This window comes from Calypte anna, chromosome 5 (assembly GCF_003957555.1).
Source record: "Calypte anna isolate BGI_N300 chromosome 5, bCalAnn1_v1.p, whole genome shotgun sequence".
In the NCBI taxonomy this organism is placed as follows: Eukaryota; Metazoa; Chordata; class Aves; order Apodiformes; family Trochilidae; genus Calypte; species Calypte anna.
Window position 1 is genome coordinate 15958414 of NC_044250.1, and position 23188 is coordinate 15981601.

The following is a 23188-nucleotide window of genomic DNA, read 5'->3' on the forward strand; positions in this document are numbered from 1 at the left end:
AAATTAATTAGAATATAAATTAAAATATTGACAGGGGAGGAAAGGGGAGAGTACAGCAATGAAGTTGCTTGAAAGCCTCTGTTTTTCCCTCATCCCTATCAGTCATTTTCAACAGGGATGAGTCCCATGTTTTCTTCAGACCTCCTCTTGCTATCAGCATCCTTTAAAATCCCTGCTTGTCACCTGAAACACCACCAGCCAGTTTCAGCTCTGACTTTTGGCCATTCCTGTCTTCTCCCTGCATGCCTGAACCACACCTCTGTACTTTCCTTGCAAAGCCTGACCTCACTTCCAGAGATCATCCCATTTTTTTTTCCTGGGCTGCTCTCCTGTCTCCCTTGCTGCAGTTTGGACCCGGTGGAATTCTTTGCTCCTCCTAAAGACCTTGTGAACACCTCAGCCCCCAAAAGCAGCTCCCCAAGGTGCTCTGCTAAACATCTCCCTGAAAAGCTTAAAACTTTCTTTTCCTGAGGTGCAGGGAAGCAGCTCTGGTGTCCTCATCCTCCTGAGGATGTTAAACTCAAATATTTCACAATCCCAGCCACCCAGCATCCCATCCCCACCACTCCCTCTCTATCCATAACCAGCAAGTCTAGGAAAGCATCCTTCCCACCTGGACCACTGGGACAAGAAGTTCTCTCCTACAACCTTTAGGAATTTCCCAGACCTGCAGATCCCAGTTGATGTCTGGGGGGCTGAAATCTCCCATTAGGACCAGGGCTAAGTCAGCAGGAGGCACCCACTGCAACATCTCCTTTTTCCTCCATCCCCCTAATGCTCACCTGGGACTCTCAACAACATTAACATAAGGGCTGTACAAGGATGCCTCCCTTTTAGATATGGTGTGGTGTTAGAGAGATAGAGTTGTTCCAAAGAATGTTTATCAATGTGGTGATTGGAGCTTGATATATAAAAAGAGAAGGAGGAAGAGAGGAAGAGAGGAAGAGAGGAAGAGAGAGAAAGAGAGAGGAAGGAAAGGAAAGGAAAGGAAAGGAAAGGAAAGGAAAGGAAAGGAAGGAAAGGAAAGGAAAAGGAAAGGAAAGGAAAGGAAAGGAAAGGAAAGGAAAGGAAAGGAAAGGAAGGAAAGGAAAGGAAAGGAAAGGAAAGGAAAGGAAAGGAAAGGAAAAGGAAAGGAAAGGGAAGGAAAGGAAAGGAAAGGAAGGAAAAGGAAAGGAAAGGAAAGGAAAGGAAAGGAAAGGAAAGGAAGGAAAGGAAAGGAAAGGAAGGAAAGGAAGGAAAGGAAAGGAAGGAAGGAAGGAAGGAAGGAAGAAGAAGAAAGAAGAAAGAAAGAAAGAAAGAAAGAAAGAAAGAAAGAAAGAAAGAAAGAAAGAAAGAAAGAAAGAAAGAAAAGAAAGAAAGAAAGAAAGAAAGAAAGAAAGAAAGAAAGAAAGAAAGAAAGAAAGAAAGAAAGAAAGAAAGAAGAAATATATATAGAAAGAAAGAAACCTGCCCTGCCTATCCCTTCTGAACAAAGTGCTTGCTTCCTTTGGCAGAGGCCATGCAGATGGCTCAGATTAATTCCATCCTCTTGATCCTTGTTCCAAATCACCCAGGCATCCAAGGAAGCCAAAAGGTAATGCAAACTTCCACTGAGTACTGCTTTTTGGTGCCCATTTCTCCTCCTTCGTGTTTGTCTGCTTTGGTTTGACTTCAGTTCAAATCTAATCTTGTAATGTACAATTTTTAAAGCATGAGCAGAGTTTGAAGTTGTGATTCCTTCCTTACACTCTGGGCCATCAGTGGGGACAGGACCCCAGGCAGCAGACACTGATGCACAATTTCTGTCATCAAGGTGGTGATGTAGTGGCCAGTCTGGCTTTTTGTAGGTAAACCTCTCATTTTGTCATAAAGGTCAATATTTCAAGGAATGCAATTAGCAGAATTAGGATTCTTGCAGGGAATTTTTTTTTTTTTTTTTTTGTTCACTCAGCTCCTGCTCAGGTTTGGGCTTAGCACAGAGCTCACCCCAAGGTCTGAGAGCAGCACATCTGCAGGACACAGAAGAGACTGGGGCTGTTCTGTATTTTTTCTTTCCTGCAGTTCTGCACAGTACATGGCAGGAAGCTGCTTGGAAATATCCCAACTGATGGAAAACAAGACAGAGCTTCCAAGCTGGGAGGTCTGAATAGTCAAGCTAACCCCAAAAACTTTTGATGCAGATCCAGAACAGCAGCTGGGCTGCTGTGACCTTAAAGAATAAGCGAGCAAAAAAATCCCTCCAAGTCTCCCCCTCCTGCCCCAAATCCACAAAAACACAACCAACCAAAAAAAACCCTATCAAAACCAAACAAAAAAACAAACAAAACCCAAACACCAAACCAACCCTGATATCATAGATATGAGCTCTGAGCATTTCTGCTTCTTTTTGGCCCAACGAGTTAATAAAACTTTCCAAACTTGTAAGTTTTTAATTCCAATATTCAGACCACTCCATGGAGACCACAAGGGAGAACACTGCATCTCAGCACATTCTGTCTTTCCCAACTTTTTTCTTCTCAAACTAAACTGCAATCCCTATCAAACAGGACCAGCATTTGAACTGAAATATGCTATGAAACAGAGAAGGATTTTTGGAGGTTTTCCCAGGGAAAAGAGGAACATAATAGATTAAAATTCCTTCCTCCCTATATCTTACAAGATGTCAACATCTGGACTGGAAGTCCTCCCTGTGGCCAAGTCACCTTTTAGAGATGCCCCTGCTTTCCTTTAGGAGATCCCAACAACCAAACCCCACTCCTCCCATCATTCAGATGCAGGATCTGCCTTTGGGGCTCCAGAGGAGCCTCAGAGATTCTGTTGTTTGTTTTCTTCCCAGTTAATGCCCTGTGTCTGGCAGTGGATAAATTGAGTCTTGTTTCCTGGGCAGGATTCCTCACTTGTTCTCTTGGAGTGCCTTGAAAAAACAATTGCTTTCAAAATTGACCTTGTCAAGTCAACCAGTTCACTTCTGAGCAACCTCTGGAATGGGCACCTTCTCAGTCAGTGAATTTCTTTCAGTCATTTATGGGACCTTGGGAATCAAAGCAATGAGAGAACCCCCTGGCAGCCCATCCCACCCCACAGATCCTGGTTAAGTCATGGAGCTGTGGAATCATCCCGGGTGTCCCCACACAGACATTTAAACACATGGATATTTCCCTGTGCCTACAAACACCTGGAGCTGCCATAACAACCTGCAGACCAGGTTTTAGCAGATCTGAAATGGAATCAGAAAACTGATGGAGTGTAATAAAGAGCAGTCAGTGAGATAACTGGATGGCATTTCTACTGCCAAGGCAAGGGTTCACAGGGCAGGTTCTGCACCATCAGAATCCCAAGCACAACAGGACCTGAGGCAAATGGAAGAGCTGGGACCTGCTGGTACTGCATTATGCCCCATGGATTCTCTCTTTATACTCAAAAGTGGGAGATTTAGAAGTAATATTAAAAGCAACTACACACCTCACCTCCAAAATTCTCCCCCTGACTCCACCATCATTCTCTCAGAAATGTCACTCTGAAGCACGTAAAACTTTTCTTTAAGTCTAGGAAGAAGTCTTGTACTTTCAAGATGCTTTCTGGGGGGAGAAAGTCAGCAAAACTCTGCCCTTCAGTTCTTACAAAAACTGAAACAGTGATTTTCTAGATACTCCACCATCCAAGCATGTTCTTAAAGTTCAGTGCCTGTTCTCATGCTCCATCAGGAAAGTACCAACAACAAAACTGCATATACAGATTCACCCAAACCCAGAACTGAAGCCACGAGGATAATAATAACATTTTCCAGAGGCTGAGCAACAGCCTGACAAGTGAGCAGTTGGTTTGTGAAGGATAGATGAGAGACTGACAAAACCTGGAGGAAGCTTTAGTTATTCCTTCAGGAAGCCTCAGGATGCCCCAAGAGCTGGGGGGGGACAGGGATGAAGAAGAGATGCACCCCAGGAGGGCTCTGAATCCCACTTGAAGCAAGAGGTAGGAATTAACACTATCCAGAGAGAAAACAAGTCTGTGTCCAGCAAAGAAATCAGCCAGAATGTGCTATCTGGAACTGTGTTTTGCTTCATATTCAGGGCTTTCCCAAGAGGGACAAGAGAACAGAACTCTGTGCTCAGCTCTGGTGAGGCCACAGCGTGAGTCCTGTGTCCAGTTCTGGGCCCCTCAGCTCAGGAAGGAGATTGAGGTGCTGGAGCAGGTCCAGAGAAGAGCAAGGAGGCTGTGAAGGGATCCAGCACAGTCCTGTGAGGAAGGGCTGAGGGAGCTGGGGGTGTTGAGGCTGGAGAAGAGGAGGCTCAGGGGAGACCTCATCACTCTCTGCAACTCCCTGAAAGGAGGTTGGAGCCGGGGGGGGTTGGGCTCTGCTCCCAGGCAACTCTCAGCAAGACAAGAGGGCAGGGTCTCAAGTTGTGCCAGGGGAGGTTTAGGTTGGAGATGAGAAAGAATTTCTTTCTGGAGAGGGTGATCAGGCATTGGAATGGGCTGCCCAGGGAAGTAGTGGATTCTCCGTGTCTGGAGATCTTTCCAAAGAGCCTGGATGTGGCACTGAGTGCCATGGGCTGGGAACCACGGGGGGAGTGGATCAAGGGTTGGACTTGGGGATCTCTGAGGTCCCTTCCAACCCAGCCCAGTCTATGATTCTGTGATTCTGTGATTCTGTGATTCTGTGATCTGTTTGTCGCATGCAGGAACCCTCTGTGGCCACCAACAGGAGCAGAAAGCAGCCCCAGGATGGGACACCTGGAACTGAGGGATTCCTTTAGCTGAGGAAAAATAAAATGATGAGACCTGGGGAGCCTGGCTCAAGCTCCTGAAGGATAAAACAAACACAGAAGGATGGTCTTGAAGATGATCTCTGAGGTCCCTTCCAACCCAGCCCATTCTATGATTCTATAACACAGCAAATAATTCACCATTAGCAAACCTATTTTTTTGGTTAGCAAATCAGACATAACAGCAGATTACCTGCTGACTGCTTCATAATCCCCCTCCCTGAGAGGCATTTCTTGTCAAGGAGGGGCTCAACTTGCTCAGCCAGGTTGAAACTCAAGCTTCAGAAGGTCTCCTGGAGACACTGACTACAAAGCATCTCTGTGCTTGCTGTGTTCTTCACAGCTCGAGCACTCGCTGGAGATCTTCCCACTTGGAAAGCAACTCTTCTAAATTGGGAAGGAAGAACAACACCTTCCCACCATGCTGGAGTCTGATTTCTTTTTGACACCAGACAGTGTCAAACCAGGGGGGAAAACTGCAAGCCGACAGCTTCTGCAAAGCTTGGGAACTTTGTTTAAACTCAATTAATCTGGTTTAGAAACTGTCCCCCCACACTGTCTGACAGGCAGCAAAGCACAGAGCTGCTCAAAAGGGAAAGCTTTGGGTTGCAGCCCCTGTTCCTCTTCTTGATCCAAAGAGAAAAACAGAAATAATACACCCAAAACCCACAAGGGGTACTCAAAGTTTCTAATAGATTATATATATTATATATATATCATATATATATAAAATAATAGTATAATAATATAGAATAATATAGCTAATATAGATAATATCTATAGATAGTATCTATTATATTATATACATTATAATATATGTAATATATTTTATTATATATATTATATTATATATAATAATATATATGTACTATATACATTATGTAATATACACATTATGTGTTATATACAACATAATATATATACAATACATAGTATATATTATATATTATTTATTATTTATTATATATTATATATTATATTGTATATACAATTATATATTATATTATGTATATATATAATATATAATATACAATATATAATATATTATATATTATATATTATATATTATATATTATTATATTATTATATATTATAATGCATATAACAATAGATATTATCTATATTATTTTATCTTATCTATAATATAATAATATAATATTAATTTAGATTCTGTATATTATATTACATATAATAATATTATACTAATATCTATTATAATATACATTATATAATATATAGACATACCTATATAATATATATTATTATATATATTATCTACATTATCTATAATGTAGATAATATATATATATAATATATATATAAAAGTTATATATTAATATGTTTCCACAGTCTGCTTTCCTACAGGAATAAATACACGTCTGTATACCCATTCAGAAGTATATTATGAAGAGATCATGCCATCTTATACAGATTACTGCACAGTGCTTACTTGACTACAAACCAGGCTGCAGAGTATCATGACTTTTTTCCAGGTGTGATATCACATTGCTTAGAAGCTTGGTTTTACCCCAGTTAGCTCTGTTACAGACCTCCCATGGAACAAGGAGAAGGAATACTTGGAGTTCTCCCTGTTCAGAGCCCCTGGTTCTGCCGAGCATCTCCAGCAGTGTTTCTGTTGTTTCTGTTTCTGTTCTGTTTTCTCTTCTGTAAGAGGTGTTCCTGCTGATGTGCCCCTGACAGCTTTTAGGAAGGTTCCCTCCATGGCTTCCACACTTCCCATGCTGATTTCCTTGTCCCAAGTGCTCTGGGCAATCTGTACCCCCCAGACATGCTGCATCCTTTATAACCCAGGCAGCCCAAGAGATCTCTCTGCACCTGGAAAAGCAGGGAATTAGGGAAAATCTGCCCTTCCGTGGCAGCAAACACTGAACACCCCCTGCTGAATAACCTGCCCACCCTTGGCTACTCAGAAATGCTTTAAATAACACTCTTTGTACCCATGGGAAGCTCTGTAACACACCTGCAGTCTGTCCTCTCTATTTAGGTTTGAATAAGCAGGAATATTATGGGGGGGGAGATCAGGAACTGCTGAGGAACATTTCATTTTCTGTCACTTCTCATGCAGGCTGCTTTTCAAAAAGCAGTATGAAACCAGCCTTGTGGAAATTCACCCCCGTGACAAATGCTGATTTCCTGTCTCTGCTTCAGTTTTATAGTGACATGCCTGCCCTTAGCAGATTTAGTGCCTGCTGAAGTCAAACGATTCCTCAAGAAATCCAAAATGGCAATGAAGATGTAAATCTTTGCCACAGCCATGCCCAGAAATCCTAACTAAGGGCTGGCTAAGCACCCAAAACCAGGACAACCCTTCACCTGAGCTATAGCATCTTTCATCTGAACACTTATCAAAATTCCCTTCAGTCCTTCAGGAAGATTCTATTAAACTGGGCAGCAGAAAATACTTGGCAAAACAACAAAAAATGCCCTTATAGCTCAGAGACACTGGAAGCAATATTCAGCTGATGTAAAGGAATTGCATAAAAACTGAACTTGAAACAACCCTGTTTTATGACCTCAGTGCCTGGCAGGGTTATGGAGCAGCTCATCCTGGGGGCAATCACACAGCAACTCCAGGATGGACAAGGGATCAGACCCAGGCAGCATGGGGTTATGAAGGGCAGGTCCTGTCTGACCAACCTGAGCTCCTTTTATGATGAGGTGACCCAGCTGGGAGATGAGGGGAAGGCTGGGGATGGAGTCTGCCTGGAATTCAGCAAAGCTTTTGACACCATTCCCGCAGCATTCTCCTGGGAAAGCTGTCAGCCCAGGGCTCAGACAGGAGCACTCTGGGCTGGGTTAGGAACTGCTGGAGGCCACAGAGTGGTGCTGAATGGTGCTGATCCAGTTGGTGGCTGTTGTGTCCCCCAGGGACCAGTGTTGGGCCCAGTTCTGTTCAGTATCTTTATTGATGATTTAGATCAGGGGATTGAGTCCATCATCAGCAAATTCACAGATGACACCAAGCTGGGGGGAGTGTGGATCAGCTGGAAGGCAGGAGGGCTCTGCAGAGGGACCTGGACAGACTGGAGAGTTGGGCTGATCCCAACGGGATGAGGTTCAACATTCCAAGTGCCGGGTCCTGCACTTTGGCCACAACAACCCCATGGGGAGCTCCAGGCTGGGCACAGAGTGGCAGAAAGGGACCTGGGAGTCTGGATTGCCAGGAAGCTGAAGAGGAGCCAGCAGTGTGCCCAGGTGGCCAAGAAGGCCAATGGCATCCTGGGCTGGCTCAGGAACAGCGTGGCCAGCAGGTCCAGGGAAGGGATTCTGCCCCTGTGCTCAGCCCTGGTGAGGCCACAGCTTGAGTCCTGTGTCCAGTTCTGGGCCCCTCAGCCCTCAGGAAGGAGCTTGAGGTGCTGGAGCAGGTCCAGAGAAGAGCAAGGAGGCTGTGAAGGGATCCAGCAGAATTGCTGTGAGGAAGGGCTGAGGGAGCTGGGGGTGTTGAGGCTGGAGAAGAGGAGGCTCAGGGGAGACCTCATCACTCTCTGCAACTCCCTGAAAGGAGGTTGGAGCCAGGGGGGGGTCGGGCTCTGCTCCCAGGCAACTCTCAGCAAGACAAGAGGGCAGGGTCTCAAGTTGTGCCAGGGGAGGTTTAGGTTGGAGATGAGAAAGAATTTCTTTCTGGAGAGGGTGATCAGGCATTGGAATGGGCTGCCCAGGGAAGGAGTGGATTCTCCGTGTCTGGAGATCTTTCCAAAGAGCCTGGATGTGGCACTGAGTGCCATGGGCTGGGAACCACGGGGGGAGTGGATCAAGGGTTGGACTTGGTGATCTCTGAGGTCCCTTCCAACCCAGCCCATTCCATGATTCTGTGATTCTATGATTCTATGACGTGTTGAGACAGGCTGTAAGCACCTTCAAACCCCATTACAAACAGCATCTCTGCACTCTCAGAAAAGTTAGGCTTCAAAGTTAGCTCAAACTATTAAATTAAGAGAAATACCATGTGCACTTGCCCTATGGAGCTGACCTGCAGAATTCATAGCACAGGGTGTATCACCTTCCCCTAGCCTATCTTTAGTGCCCTCATCCTGATATCTCTTCAGCCCATTTTCAGATGAGCTTCCATCTTTATGACACTCACCATGAAGGGGTGATGTGTAAATTAAAGTTTAGCTACTATTTACCTGTCATATCAGGAGCTGGAATAAAACTGCATTACTCTATAAAGCCTGAGGTCCCCTAATTATTTTGAGAGCCAGCACATCTGGTTTAAGAGGACCTTAAACCCTTCAGGGCAGCTCTGCTCTCACCACCATTCCCTCCTTACTTACACTGATGCAGTCACTGGCACTGAGACACTTTAAATAAGAGTTGTGAACTCAGGCAGCTGGACTAATGGAAACAGAAATAAATGAAACCTTAATGAAGCTATGGTTAACTTCCCCCAGTTTAAAATTTGACCTTGTGTTGTTCTACTGCTTGACTGCAGAAATTTGTCCATTGGGTCTAAGCAGTGTTTGTAGCGAGACAGGGACATGGAACCAGAACCATGCTCAGCACCTGCTCTCTGGCTACTAAGTGCTGATGTTGCTCAGTGCTACATATATATAACACATATATATATATATATATATAACTAATCTATAATATTTCCTCCTTTTAGGATAAATGAAAGGTGAGGGTGAACTCACACTTGTTTGCAGGCACTTAGTTTTACCCGTCTCCTATCCAGCCAAATATCTGACCCCAGAAGAGGGAGAATTAGCAAACTCTTGGGGCTGACCTGAAACCAAGCCCTGCAGTGACAGACAGGGCTCCTTTTCCCACCTGAACTCCAAGCAGATCCTCTGAGAACTGATCACAGGTACTGGACACAGCCAAGCCAGGTCAGCTCATGGCCAGGTACAAGCTGCTGGTCCAACCAACCAAAAGGGAGCAGAACATCCAGAAGATGAGGAAGCAGTGAGCAACACACCAAGGAACACAAAGCTGTCCATGAGCTCCATGAGCATCCATTTTTTGTGATGCCCACTGCTCAGGGGCAGGGGCCAAGCACCCAGGCAAGCTGGAGGTAACCCCCAGCTCTTCTTTATTCTTGCTCTTGCTGTATTTTCCCATTCCTACTGGAAATAGGAATTGGCTCTTTCACCAAGTTTCTGTGAGGTGTTACCCAGACAGTCATAAAACTGTAAAGTCCATCAAGAAACCACAGAGGTGAACAGCATTTATTTTTTTCAGTGTTAAATGGCTGTACTGGAGCTGAATGCTGCTACCCTCCTCTGGGGACCCTGCAGAGAGCTCTAGGACCTGCTTGGAGGCTTTTGGAGGCTGAGACTCCACATCAGGCCCCCAGCTGAGCTACAGCATCAATCCTAGAGCAAAAGCAGAGCTCACCCAGTTAGTGCCTGTAGACAGCACCAGGAATTGAGAGGCAATGGGTGGCTGATTGCAACCTCTGGGTGATGAAGAAGTAGTTCTGGGACAGTGTGGCAGGGAAACAAGCAGAGCTCCAGCTCTGAAAAGCACATCCAAAGTCACCAGGGATTCCTCTGTATTAACAACTGCTCACTTCAATGTCACCAGGATGCTGCAGCTTCTCCTTGCATTTTCTCCTGCTTCTGCTCCTCTTATTTCTGTTTTTCTCTCCCCAAGGACTCATCCCTTGCCTTTTCCCAGTCATTTTCATTGGACACGTTCCCACCTCCCCCACATCTTGCTTCCTGTGATGCACTGACCTCTCATTTTCTAAGCCAAATATCCTTGTCTGACTTGAGGGCTTCTCACATTTACACCCTAATGCCATGAAAGAGCTGGAGGCAAAGGGGGGAAGGTCTGTGGGGTCAGCACACATACACATTATTTATTTCTGCTTCTTTGAATAAAATGAAAGGGCACAATTCTGCACCTGACCCACGACTGGGGACAGCTCCTGAGCCACATGAAGCCAGCAGAAAGGTGCAGAACAAAGGCAGCTGGAATCACTGCAGGTCCTGCTATGCTTAGAAATTAATCACAGCAGCTGCCACAGGACAAATACTTGCAAGTGCTTTCAAGAGTTCCATTTCCAGACAGACAGTCTTACTCCAGAGCAGATGTCCTCACAGGGGGTTGTATCTGTGTAATTAACCTAAAGTAGTTTATCCAAGGAAAAGTCCAGGATTAGGCAGGCTGTAGGTTTTGCCTGGTCATGAAGGGAAATTTTCCTAATGAATTTGACTTTCCCTTCAGCTTTGCTCATTTTTCCTGAAACTTCAAGTCCTTACTGCCCACTTAGGTCACTTCCAGTACAAGCTGTGAGATTACAGAAGAAACCAAAGAAGGAAAAGTATCCACTGCATTGAGAAGAAACAGGGATGGGAATCAGAATGGGCAGAGCAATGAAGAGAATCCAGCATTTCCTCCTGCAGTAACCAGCTGGTAGGCTGTGACCAGAGGAAGAATTTCCTTACAGCACAAGGAGCTCATCAAGAGCTGGGATTTAGTGCTGCTGACACCAGGCAGGGGCCATACTGCTGAACAGGTATCCTCCAGGAGGGTGGTATTTTCATCTCTCCTTTTTTCCTGAGTTGGCAAGCCAAAATTACTACAAGTTGGACTGAAAGAGCTTGAGTCAAATCTCTCGGAATAGATGATGGATCTATTGGAAAAGACTGATGGATCAGGGTTTTAGCGTAGCTCCTGTCTCACTGTGAGTTTACACCCAGTAGCTAAGAATGAAACACAGAGGTTGTGCCTCTTTATTACCTTGCTGTTTCCTCTCTGTGCCTGGTGAAGTCCTGGCCAAGCTGAGGGGGGAAAAGCTTCCCTGCTATTGCATCAGAAGGAAAATACCCTGTCTCATGTTCACAACACCCTATTTTGGACACTATGGAGAAGTTCAAGCTGCCATTTACTTTTCAAGAGGGGTGCAGGTTCAGCTTCACAGTGAAAAGAGAGAGACAGGTAAACTGCTAAGCACCTTGCATGACTTCTGGCCAGCAAGGAATATGTTTTATGCAAACTGCTCTGTCACAGCACAGAGCTCTGAACTCCAGGGAAGTCCCCCCCAACTTGGCAACCCCCCCAGGTGACACTGGCAGAGCCTCAGGGAGAAAAGAGGTGGTGGCCCAAAGGAGGCTTTCTCTGCCCCTTTGCTCAAAGGAAAAGGTTTTCATCACTTGTCCATTACCTGTAGAGTGAAGAAGAAACAAACGTGTCAGTGATACCACTGATCAGGTTGTGCAATTCCATGGCACCTTAGAAGTGGCAGCATCTTCACGGAATCACAGAATGCCGGGTGGAAAGGGACCTCAGGCATCACCTGGTCCAACCCTACTAAGACTGCTGTTTCTCTGGGATGTCCCAGCACCATGTTGAGCTGAGACTTTAAAAGTTTTACATTTTCTAGATGTATTCTACCCATTGGCATCACCTTCACAGCCATCTTCACTGGGGGTCCCCAAGAAGTTTTGCTGAGCAGCTGAGCAGAGCCAGCCCAGACAGAAATCCTTCTCTCAGCCATCTCCACTTTGTGTCTTTGACACCAAATATTTTTCCCTTTGCCACTCAGGCAGCAGAAGAGCAGTTTCTAAACATGCTTGGAGCTCTGCAGCTCCTGAGATGCCACCAAAGGTCAGACTTTCCCAGCACCAAAGCCACCCTAAGAAGCTGGAAGATGGGGTCACTCATTACAGGAATTAGGGATTAACTGAGCTGGAAGTTCTTGCCTCATCCTTACAGAAGCCACTTTTGCCATCATTGCTTTCAGAAGCCTGATTTTATTTTTTTTATAACTGCTGCAAACAAGACAGCTCGACTGCAATTAAAATGTTTGTGATGAAATCAGTTGACCCAGAAAAGAAGTGCTCACATCAGCCTGGGTTAAAAACCCAACAAGTAAAGGCTCTCTCTCTTAGCAGCCCATGCTCAGATGCTGGCCCAACATAAGACCTGATCTATAAAAGGAACAAAGGCCCCGTGGTTCTGTGGTTCCTGTGGTTTCATAGATTTTCCACAGGTTTAAGCACATGAGTGACTTCCCTAAGACAATGTGATTTATATAAGGAAGAATGCAATTATCTTTGCTTCAAGAAGCTTCCTACATTTTTTCAAGAGCTCTTCTCAAAAAGCAGAGGCTTCCTTGGATGTTGTATATTATTGGATAAAGAAATTTCTTTTTGCAGAGCTCAGTTTTAGACTCCTTTTAGCTGTGGGTATTCCTCTAAAATATGTATTCTGTTTATTATAATTGTCAATAATAATAATGTGTTCTGGCTCTAGTTGCTTGTTTCAGTTACCTGACAATTTTCTCTAATATGAAGACAGGAAAGTGACACATTTTTTAGATGTCAAACCCAAATGCACAGATCTCCCAAAATACTGTAGCAGCACATCCCTTCATCCACGCTTCTACTAATTAAACATTTTTCATCTTTGTTGACTAAAACTGGCAACACTCACACCCAGAAAACTTCAAATCAACCCTCAGATGGTTTTCTTTGCTTCTGATCTGACTCACTGAGCTTTCTCCTAGCAACTCAACAGAACCTTCCTACTGACACAGCCTCCCAAAGACCATCATCAAATTAAATATTTAAGGTGTTAATGGAGAATGTGTGTGTGTGTGTGTGTGTGTGATCAGGAAATCAAGAAGTACAGCAGAGGGGACTGGACACCAGAATGTCATCACAAAAAAACCCCCCAAAACAACCCAAACCCATTAAATCTAAAAGATTTCAACTGCTATCAAGCATGGCTGGAGCAGCTGAAGAAGAAATAATTTGGAATTAAAAAATTAATTTGAAATTAATTGCTTGTTAACTCCTTGTTAAGACATTCCAGGCACCATTATACTTCCCATTACTGACAGCACCAACATCCATATTTTAAGTCACATCTGTCCTCCAGTTTTGGTGTTGGGAAGGAACCCAGGGGGTTCAGCCCTGTGCTCCCCTTCCCTGCAATTCCTGTTGATCCTGACTGCAGGTGCTGGGATAGGGGCAGGGACAGAGGAAGCAAAACCCCACCTGAATTTCACATTTTAGAGGTGGAGAGTGCAGGGCTTAAAACTGCTTTGTAGGATTGAGGTATAAGCAGCTTAGTACAGAGGGGCTGGGATACTCTTTGGATTCAGATCTCAGTCTCCTGAGCATCATAACCACAAGCCCAGATTTCTCCTTTACTAGAGAGCTGATGCTCGAGTCTGTGACTTCACATTTCCTGGTGAAAAAACAATGACAGGAGCTGCTGTATTTTCTGCTCAACATTTCAGGCCTTCTCAAGGGAAATAAAACAAAATTTCCCTAAAACAAGAGATAAGTCAGACAAATAATGTCAAACTACTTTAGAAATAAATTAGTCAAGATAAAAGAATAAATCTCTTGGGGAGCCATAAATTGCATTCCTTTCTGCATTTGGCAGGGATGGTTTGCTAACACAAAAGGCTGTGCTTTTTTTTGCAGCTCTTCCTTAAACTTCATTTAGTGCTGACAAAAAGATTACTGATTAATATCTGGAGAACCTAAAAGCTTCCCCAGACCCTCAGGAGGAATGATGCCACGGAGAGGTGGATGAGCAAAGCCAAGCAGAGGCTGCGTGGTTGGGCAGAGGGAGCCCAGTGCTGAGGTTCCAGGGCAGGGATCCTGATCCCAACTCTCCTGCAAGCCAGGTCATCCTTGGGGAAAACTCCTTTATATCTGAGGTTAATCAGACTGCACAAAACACTGAGATCTATCAGCACAAAGCTTGTTGCAAGAGTTCTGGGTTTTTATTACCACCAAACCCCCTAAAATAATCACCAAATCTATAACAGGAAGAGAATAAAAGCTCCCTATCAACTGCACAAGCATCTCAGATGTCAAACAGCAGCACAGGATACAGCCTGACTTCCATTCATTTGAATTGCTTCCTGCAAAACAAAGATGACAGTAAGAGCCCATCCTAATAATTACTTACCACCACAAAACAAGACCCTATCAGTAACACTTAATTTTTCCTGTATGCTTTCCAAATGACATTGTCACTACAACAAAGCATGAAAAATGCTGCACTCCTTGGCCTCTGTCTAGACTAAAAAGGTGCTCCAGGAATTTCTATCTATCCCTAATCATAATAAAAAGCTGTTATTCCTCCTTTCAGTGTGGCATACTGGCAATTAAACCTGCTTGGAAAAAACACTTTTTTTTCTTCTACAGAGATTGTTTACGTGTTTTTACAAATAAAGCAGACCTGTAGGGTTAAAAAGCTAATTCTGACCCCTCCTTCTGTGTAGATGCTATTAATCAAGTCCCCTTGTCTCCCAGTGATTCTCAAAAGAGAAAAAATAAGAAATTCAGAAATGGGGAAATACAGAATCTCTCAGAAGGCAAGCGGGACCTTTGGGGAAGTCTGCAGGAAGGGAACTTTGCAATCCAGGTTCCTGCAAGCCCTGTTTCTGTCCTGAGAGCAGAGGGATGTGCTCAGCCAAGATCCAGCTTAGGGGCTGCTGAGGGAGGGGAATTTTGGGGACTCCCTGGCACAGTGTGTTCCTTCCCTTGACCAAGGTACTCACAGATGAGCAGACAGAAACTCTTATAAATATATAAATATATATATATATATATAAAATCATAGAATGGGCTGGGTTGGAAGGGACCTCAGAGCTCATCAAGTCCAACCCTTGATCCACTCCCCCCGTGGTTCCCAGCCCATGGCACTCAGTGCCACATCCAGGCTCTTTGGAAAGATCTCCAGACACGGAGAATCCACTACTTCCCTGGGCAGCCCATTCCAATGCCTGATCACCCTCTCCAGAAAGAAATTCTTTCTCATCTCCAACCTAAACCTCCCCTGGCACAACTTGAGACCCTGCCCTCTTGTCTTGCTGAGAGTTGCCTGGGAGCAGAGCCCGACCCCCCCCTGGCTCCAACCTCCTTTCAGGGAGTTGCAGAGAGTGATGAGGTCTCCCCTGAGCCTCCTCTTCTCCAGCCTCAACACCCCCAGCTCCCTCAGCCCTTCCTCACAGCAATTCTGCTGGATCCCTTCACAGCCTCCTTGCTCTTCTCTGGACCTGCTCCAGCACCTCAAGCTCCTTCCTGAGGGGCTGAGGGGCCCAGAACTGGACACAGGACTCAAGCTGTGGCCTCCCCAGGGCTGAGCACAGGGGCAGAATCCCTTCCCTGGACCTGCTGCCCACGCTGTTCCTGAGCCAGCCCAGGATGCCATTGGCCTTCTTGGCCACCTGGGCACACTGCTGGCTCCTCTTCAGCTTCCTGGCAATCCAGACTCCCAGGTCCCTTTCTGCCACTCTGTGCCCAGCCTGGAGCTCCCCATGGGGTTGTTGTGGCCAAAGTGCAGGACCCGGCACTTGGAATGTTGAACCTCATCCCGTTGGGATCAGCCCAACTCTCCAGTCTGTCCAGGTCCCTCTGCAGAGCCCTCCTGCCTTCCAGCTGATCCACACTCCCCCCCAGCTTGGTGTCATCTGTGGATTTGCTGATGATGGACTCAATCCCCTGATCTAAATCATCAATAAAGATACTGAACAGAGCTGGGCCCAACACTGGTCCCTGGGGGACACAACAGCCACCAACTGGATCAGCACCATTCAGCACCACTCTGTGGCCTCCAGCAGTTCCTAACCCAGCCCAGAGTGCTCCTGTCTGAGCCCTGGGCTGACAGCTTTCCCAGGAGAATGCTGCGGGAATGGTGTCAAAAGCTTTGCTGAATTCCAGGCAGACTCCATCCCCAGCCTTCCCCTCATCTCCCAGCTGGGTCACCTCATCATAAAAGGAGCTCAGGTTGGTCAGACAGGACCTGCCCTTCATAACCCCATGCTGCCTGGGTCTTCTTCACCAAGCTCTTTCCTGCACTGAGATTTCTGCTCTCACTATTTGGTCTAAAATCTGGATTTCAGCTTCACTGTTTTGTTGTCATTTATACAGGGAAAAGGGCTTATGAAAATGAGATTTTTCACACCTTATTGATGTCAAAGGAGCCTGTAGGTGTTCTCCATCCCCTCTGCCTCAAGGTGTTCAGCATGGCAAAAAGCAGTCTGCCTGTCAGGAGTCAGGCCAGAGGCAGGAGGAGCTCAAGAAAACCAAAAACTGGTGGGGAAAGCAAAGCAAAACCCCTTTACACAATCATCCCCCTCCTTCCATCAAACACGTGGGTAAAAAAGGCTTTTCACAGCACAAAGATCACTTCAAATCCCTCTGGGCATACAACCTGACAGCTCCAGCTCTGGGATATGCAGACCCCAGCACAGACAGACATCTCCCTCCCTCCCTTCCTGCCAGCAACAGGAAACAACAATTTGCCATTTTTTGCCCAGTCCACCTTCTGTACAGCAGAAGTGACACTTTTAGCTAAAATTCACCTCTCAGTGAACACTTCACACTACCTGATTTCAATGGTGAAATACTACTTGTGTAATCCATAACCAAATCCATTCCCCACTGCCTGAAAACACCCCCCAGCATTCCCTCAGCCTTTGGCACCCACCAGAGAACACCACACTAAAACAACACAGAAAAAAAGGCTATGCCTACAATCCTTACAGACAACCTTAAAGACTCAAAATAAACATTTGCTGCAGAGGAACAGATTTAGTTTGGGGTTTTTCCTGCCCACTTTACACGCTGGGGTAAGGGAGAAAACAGGGCCCTAAGAGCTGAATCCTCTACATTATCCAGTGATGCTCTTTGAATTTTTACAGTATCAAAGCAAAGAAAGAAGCCTCCTGTGCTTCTCTGATCCTTGCCTATTGAGTTAAATATATAACCAAACTAAAACAACAAAATCATCACTGGCAAGGCAGAAAATTGGGTCAACCCAGCTGCTGCATTTCCCTGGCCTGAACCTGAAATTCATTTTTAAAATGGAAAGCAAAGTTGCCCAAGTTTTGACACAGTAATTCAGAGAACAAAACCATCCCCTAGTCCAATTACAGATTCTATTAAATCAGGACAACTCTACCTAATGAACCTGCTCCATTTAAGTGGGAAACCCTCATGGACTCAGCAGCCCTGCTGAAAGGCCTGTAAACAACAGGTATTTTAGTCTTATCAGACAACACAAGGGGTGGAAAAGTGATCAGAAAGTTATTATCTAGCATAAATTGATGAGATTTGATTGATTCAATTCAATTGGCCTGGAATAATGTTAATTATATACCACAGATTTTAATTCCAGTTGTAACTTATGTGGAAGACATAAATACAAGGAAAAGCAAAGGCTTTTCCCACAAAGCACCAGAGAGCTGGGAACTGGAGGAAAAGGGTCACAGAACACCAAGAAACACAAAGTTCCTGATAGACACCCATCCTTTGAGAGTCTGAGAACACCCAAGTCAAAAATCAGTATTAATCCAGGTACTTCACACCAGTTCTGCCTCACACAACAGACCCAAATCCTCAGCTCACATGGGATGCAGAATTCCACAGATTTAATAAATCTGCAAAGCCTGCAAGTCCCAGCTAAAGTCCCCCTGCAGTGGGGACTCCTCTCCTGGGTGTCCCCAGCACCTTCTCCCCACCACGTGCTTGCTGTTTGCTCCCATCCAGATTTCTGCTGCAACTGCAAACCAAAAACTGGTTTCCTTTCCATATTTCTGAGAAAATCTGACTTTCAGCTGGAGGTTGGGGCTGGTCATTATATCCACTGGAACTGTTTAAAGGAGACCAGAAATGGGAAGCACTACAGATAAACAAAAGAAAGGGAGAAGAGTGACCCTCTGGAGACCTAAAATTCCAATGTCTTTTCTTCTTTGCCTCTCCCCACTCCAGTGGTTGTGTTATGTGAGATTATCCTAAATACATCCTGGTGTCCCAGTCCTGTGCTGCTGAGTCACCAAGTCACCAACTCCATACTTACAGCAACTGGGCCAGATGTTGCAGCACCTCTCTTTTTATTCTGTTTCTCTGTCTCTCCCTTACCACCAGGTGTTCTTCAACACCTCAACTATTTTTATAACACCTCAAGGTATTTTTATAACTATTTTATAACACGTTTGTTTTATAACATGGGTTTGTTGTTTCCTTATCTGAAATACAGACTGTGCACAGAAGACACAGGTTCAAGGGGAAAGAACAAAAATGGAAAGATTTCATTCACTAGTTAGAAAACGTGATGATGATTTATTATTATTATTATTATTATTATTATTATTATTATTATTATTATTACTACTTGCCTTGGACATAACAGAGTTGCTTTCTGATTTGGGGGCAAACAGTACCCACATCACTTGAAGTTAGATTAGTTTTTCAGTGATACTGATTAAAAAAAAAAAGAGCATCTTCAGGTAATAATTCAATGCCCAATTCAGTCCCCTCACCCAAAGGGCTCTCAGCACAATCTCATCCAGATACCCACACTTAGAGAAGCAGCAGCAGCACCTCTTACACCAGCCTGATCATAAAATGCTTGTGCAAATTCTCTTTTCTGCTCTTTAATAAGCTTTCCACGGGGAAATTATCTTACTTTAGCTCAAGAAAGCCCAAACCTTGCCATACCTGCTGGAGGAGCGAGAGCTCAGAGCACCTGATGTGATCCCAAGGTCACCTCTCCTGGATCAGCAAACCTGCAAAACAAGAGCTTAGTGTCAGAGGCATTGCCTTCTGCAAAACACAAGGAAACAACTCTGCCTTTTGGGAAGGACAAAAACACCCCCACTCATTATAGGGACTAAAATAGCAGGACTTGAAACCCAGCAGAGAAAGAGCTGGCAAGGTGTGAGTTCCCATTGATGTGATGGTGAAAGGGTGGTACCTGGAACTGCCCCCTTGGCTCATGAAGTCACCAGAAGGACAACAGTGACACTGGGGACAGCATCTTCCCAACCTTGGGAACAAGTTCTTCACTTCCCATGGGACTTCAGCTCCCTTTTCCAAGGAGAAGGATCCTCCCACCCAGGAGGATCCCACCCAGGGTCTTCAAGCACTTCATTAGAACTGGGGAGCACTCTCAGCTGCTTGGTATCACCTGAATCCCATTAAACACTGCATCAGGAGCCAGCATTTCACAGCCTTGAGGCTCCAAAAAAGAGGCATACACAAACTCTACTGATCCAGAATACATCATGTATACATCCAGTGGGGGGGGGGATAAAAATGTATTGAAGAGGTGATACAAGACACTGGCACTGCCAAGTTCATGTGAAGGAAAATAAAAAAATCAGCTTCCTAAAATCAAAGTATTTTCATAGAATACCTGAGCATTAGAATTTGTTACCTCAGATTTGGCTCTTTAGAAAGTTTTTTCATCTTTTCTCTATAAGCACAAAAAAGTGAACCTTTAAGTTACATTTTGTAACGAAAGCTGAGAGCTTCCCAAGACATCATGTATACAGAAATCACAGGGGTTTTAATAAAGTAAAAAGAAGTCAATTTTTTTTTTTTTTAAAGTGTTGCTAGAACAGCAAAACCTGTTGTTATTAACACAGTTCTGTACCAAAGCCTGCACATGGCACTGGAGGAGACAAGACAAGAGGAAAATTAATCCTCCAGCTGGTCAGGTCACTGCCCATGGGATGCTCTGTGTTCAAACAGCAGCACAGAGGTGTTCAGGTTGGAAGGGATCTGGCACAACCCCTCTGCTCAGCAGGGCCAGCAGCAGCCAGATGCTCAGCATCCTCTCCAGACAGCTTTTAAAAACCTCCAAAGATGAAAACCCCACAAGCTCTCTCGGCAAACTGTGCTCAGTCACAGAAAAAAAAAGAAAAAAAAAATAAAATTGTTTTCCTGATGTTCAGACAGAACCCACTGTGGGTCAGTTTGTGCCACTGCCTCCTGTCCTGGCACTGGGACACGGCTCCAACCTTTGCATCCTCCCTTCAGGTATCTATATACCATATTTTAATATATATAAATATATAAAAATATATTAAAAAGTATATAAATTTTTATTTTTATTTATATACATATATGTATATAAATATATAAATACATAAATATATATAAATATATATGGTATATCAATATAAATATATATGGTATATAAATGTATATGGTATATAAATGTATAAATATATAAAAATATATATGGTGTATAAATATATAAATAGAATATATAAATATATATATTGTATATAATATATAAATATATAAAAATATATATGGTATATAAATGTATATCTGGTATATAAATATATCTAAAAATATATATGTATATAAATACATAAATATAATATATAAATATATATTAATATATAAATATATATATATATATGTTTGAAACTGAATAGCCCAACCTCCCTCAGCCTTTCCTCACAGGAGAAATGCTCCAGCCCCCTGATCCTCTCTGGGCCCTTCACTTCTGTAAGGATAAACCTCACATCCAGCTTTTCAGCTACCCAAGAAGTCTCCCCAAAGCCCACGGGGCACTTGGTGCAGATGTCTGATTCTGTCCCCGTGCAGACAGCCAGGACACCAGCATTCTGCCAGCCTGCTCCCAGGAGGCTGCAGTAACAACCTGGCTTGGTTCTGACACTTCCCTTCCCCCAGGAGCCCAGAGAACCTGAGAAAAAAGGAGTTTATCAAGTGCTGGGGCTCTGCTCAGCTCTGCCCGTGCTCCTCGTTCCCTCTCACCCCAACTGCAGAAGGGCTGAAAGGCTTTGAGGAGAAAAGGCTGAAGTGGAGAATATTATAAGGTGAATAACCAGGGTTTTTGTGCCACTGCAGTGACTGATGCAGTAATTGCTCAGAGCCAGAGAGTGCACTTCAAGTGAGAGAAACCATCAAGAATGGACACTTAAACCTTCAGACTGATCCTCAAAGCCAGAAGGTACTTAAAGACCTGGTAGTCTGGCTACAAATAACCGGGGGATCAGAGAGTGATTTAACTTCCAAAAGGCCTCCAAGGCTTTTGACACTTCTTCTCCTGGTGGCCTTTCCTTCCTTCAGTTCCAGCTCACCCAAAGGGGGGAACTTCAAGCACCCACTGCAGGTGAAAAGGATGGCACAGGATTGCCAGGAAGCTGAAGAGGAGCCAGCAGTGTGCCCAGGTGGCCAAGAAGGCCAATGGCATCCTGGGCTGGCTCAGGAACAGCGTGGCCAGCAGGTCCAGGGAAGGGATTCTGCCCCTGTGCTCAGCCCTGGGGAGGCCACAGCTTGAGTCCTGTGTCCAGTTCTGGGCCCCTCAGCCCCTCAGGAAGGAGCTTGAGGTGCTGGAGCAGGTCCAGAGAAGAGCAAGGAGGCTGTGAAGGGATCCAGCAGAGATGCTGTGAGGAAGGGCTGAGGGAGCTGAGGGTGTTGAGGCTGGAGAAGAGGAGGCTCAGGGGAGACCTCATCACTCTCTCCAACTCCCTGAAAGGAGGTTGGAGCCAGGGGGGGGGTCGGGCTCTGCTCCCAGGCAACTCTCAGCAAGACAAGAGGGCAGGGTCTCAAGTTGTGCCAGGGGAGGTTTAGGTTGGAGATGAGAAAGAATTTCTTTCTGGAGAGGGTGATCAGGCATTGGAATGGGCTGCCCAGGGAAGGAGTGGATTCTCCGTGTCTGGAGATCTTTCCAAAGAGCCTGGATGTGGCACTGAGTGCCATGGGCTGGGAACCACGGGGGGAGTGGATCAAGGGTTGGACTTGGTGATCTCTGAGGTCCCTTCCAACCCAGCCCATCCTATGATTCTGTGATTCTAGGATGGGTTGTGTTCACCTGAACAGACTCTATGAGAACAGACACAGATGTTCAGCACTCCTCCCTTACACTTGGAGAGTAAATAAAAAAAAAAAAATAACCAAAAAACCCACAGGTATGGTCTATTGCTGAACAAATGAGATAGATTAATTAGACAGACAGAAGAAATGGGGCCATTCCTTCCCATTTAAGCACACTCTCATCTCAGCAGAAGTACTGAGAAGATAAAAGAAATGAAAAAGCTATTCCATAAATTAAACAGTTCAAGTAGAGCTTGCAAGTTAGAAAAAATCCTGAGAGAGAGGAGGTTACAAACCACTGACTGTACTGCTGTGTGTTTGCCCATTTCTGAACACTTCTGCTGCTTAAAACAGCATCACTGCATCGGGCACAGGGCTCACAGTGCTACAGAAGATACAAAATCTACTTTCCCCCATAGTGTCTTCAATCTGAAGTGCATCTCCAGCACAGGAACAGCTCACTCACAACTGGAAAATGCATCAAACCCTGTTTCCCAGAGAGCATTTTATAGCTGGGGTATGGATGTAGTAGGAACAGAAAGAGATCTTGGGAGAACTCTCAGGTAAAGACCTCACGGAGACAAATGGGTCCTTTTGGAGACAAATGGATTCCCTTTTCCAGCTGTTGGTTTGGTGGTCAGGGCAAAACCACCCAGAGACCAGAATCTCTCTCTCTTGCTCCCCTCCACCTTCCCTCCCAGAGGAAGAGAAAAAGGGAAGAAGGGAGAGACTTAAAGGCTGGAAGTTAAAAGCAGAGGAGGTTTAACAGGACAGGGAAGGGATGGCAACCCCTGGAATAGGGAACAAACCTCTACAGAACCCAAGTGTGATGGTCACTGATGTCTGAAGGGCTCTTAGGGCAGAGCTGACCCA

At 44.9% G+C, this 23188-nt stretch overlaps 1 protein-coding gene across 5 annotated transcripts in view; it reads right to left on the minus strand.

Annotated features, from left to right (window-relative positions):
* Positions 1-23188, minus strand: part of TSPAN4 (tetraspanin 4) — a 381566-nt gene that overhangs the window by 226584 nt on the left and 131794 nt on the right. For 4 of the 5 annotated variants that reach the window (XM_030451169.1, XM_030451174.1, XM_030451172.1 and 1 more), the window contains exon 2: positions 19181-19248. The exons of the other annotated variant lie outside the window; for it this stretch is intronic. The gene's annotated coding sequence lies outside the window, so the exon portion shown is untranslated. The remainder of the gene's footprint in view (positions 1-19180; positions 19249-23188) is intronic. 5 annotated transcript variants of the gene reach the window in all.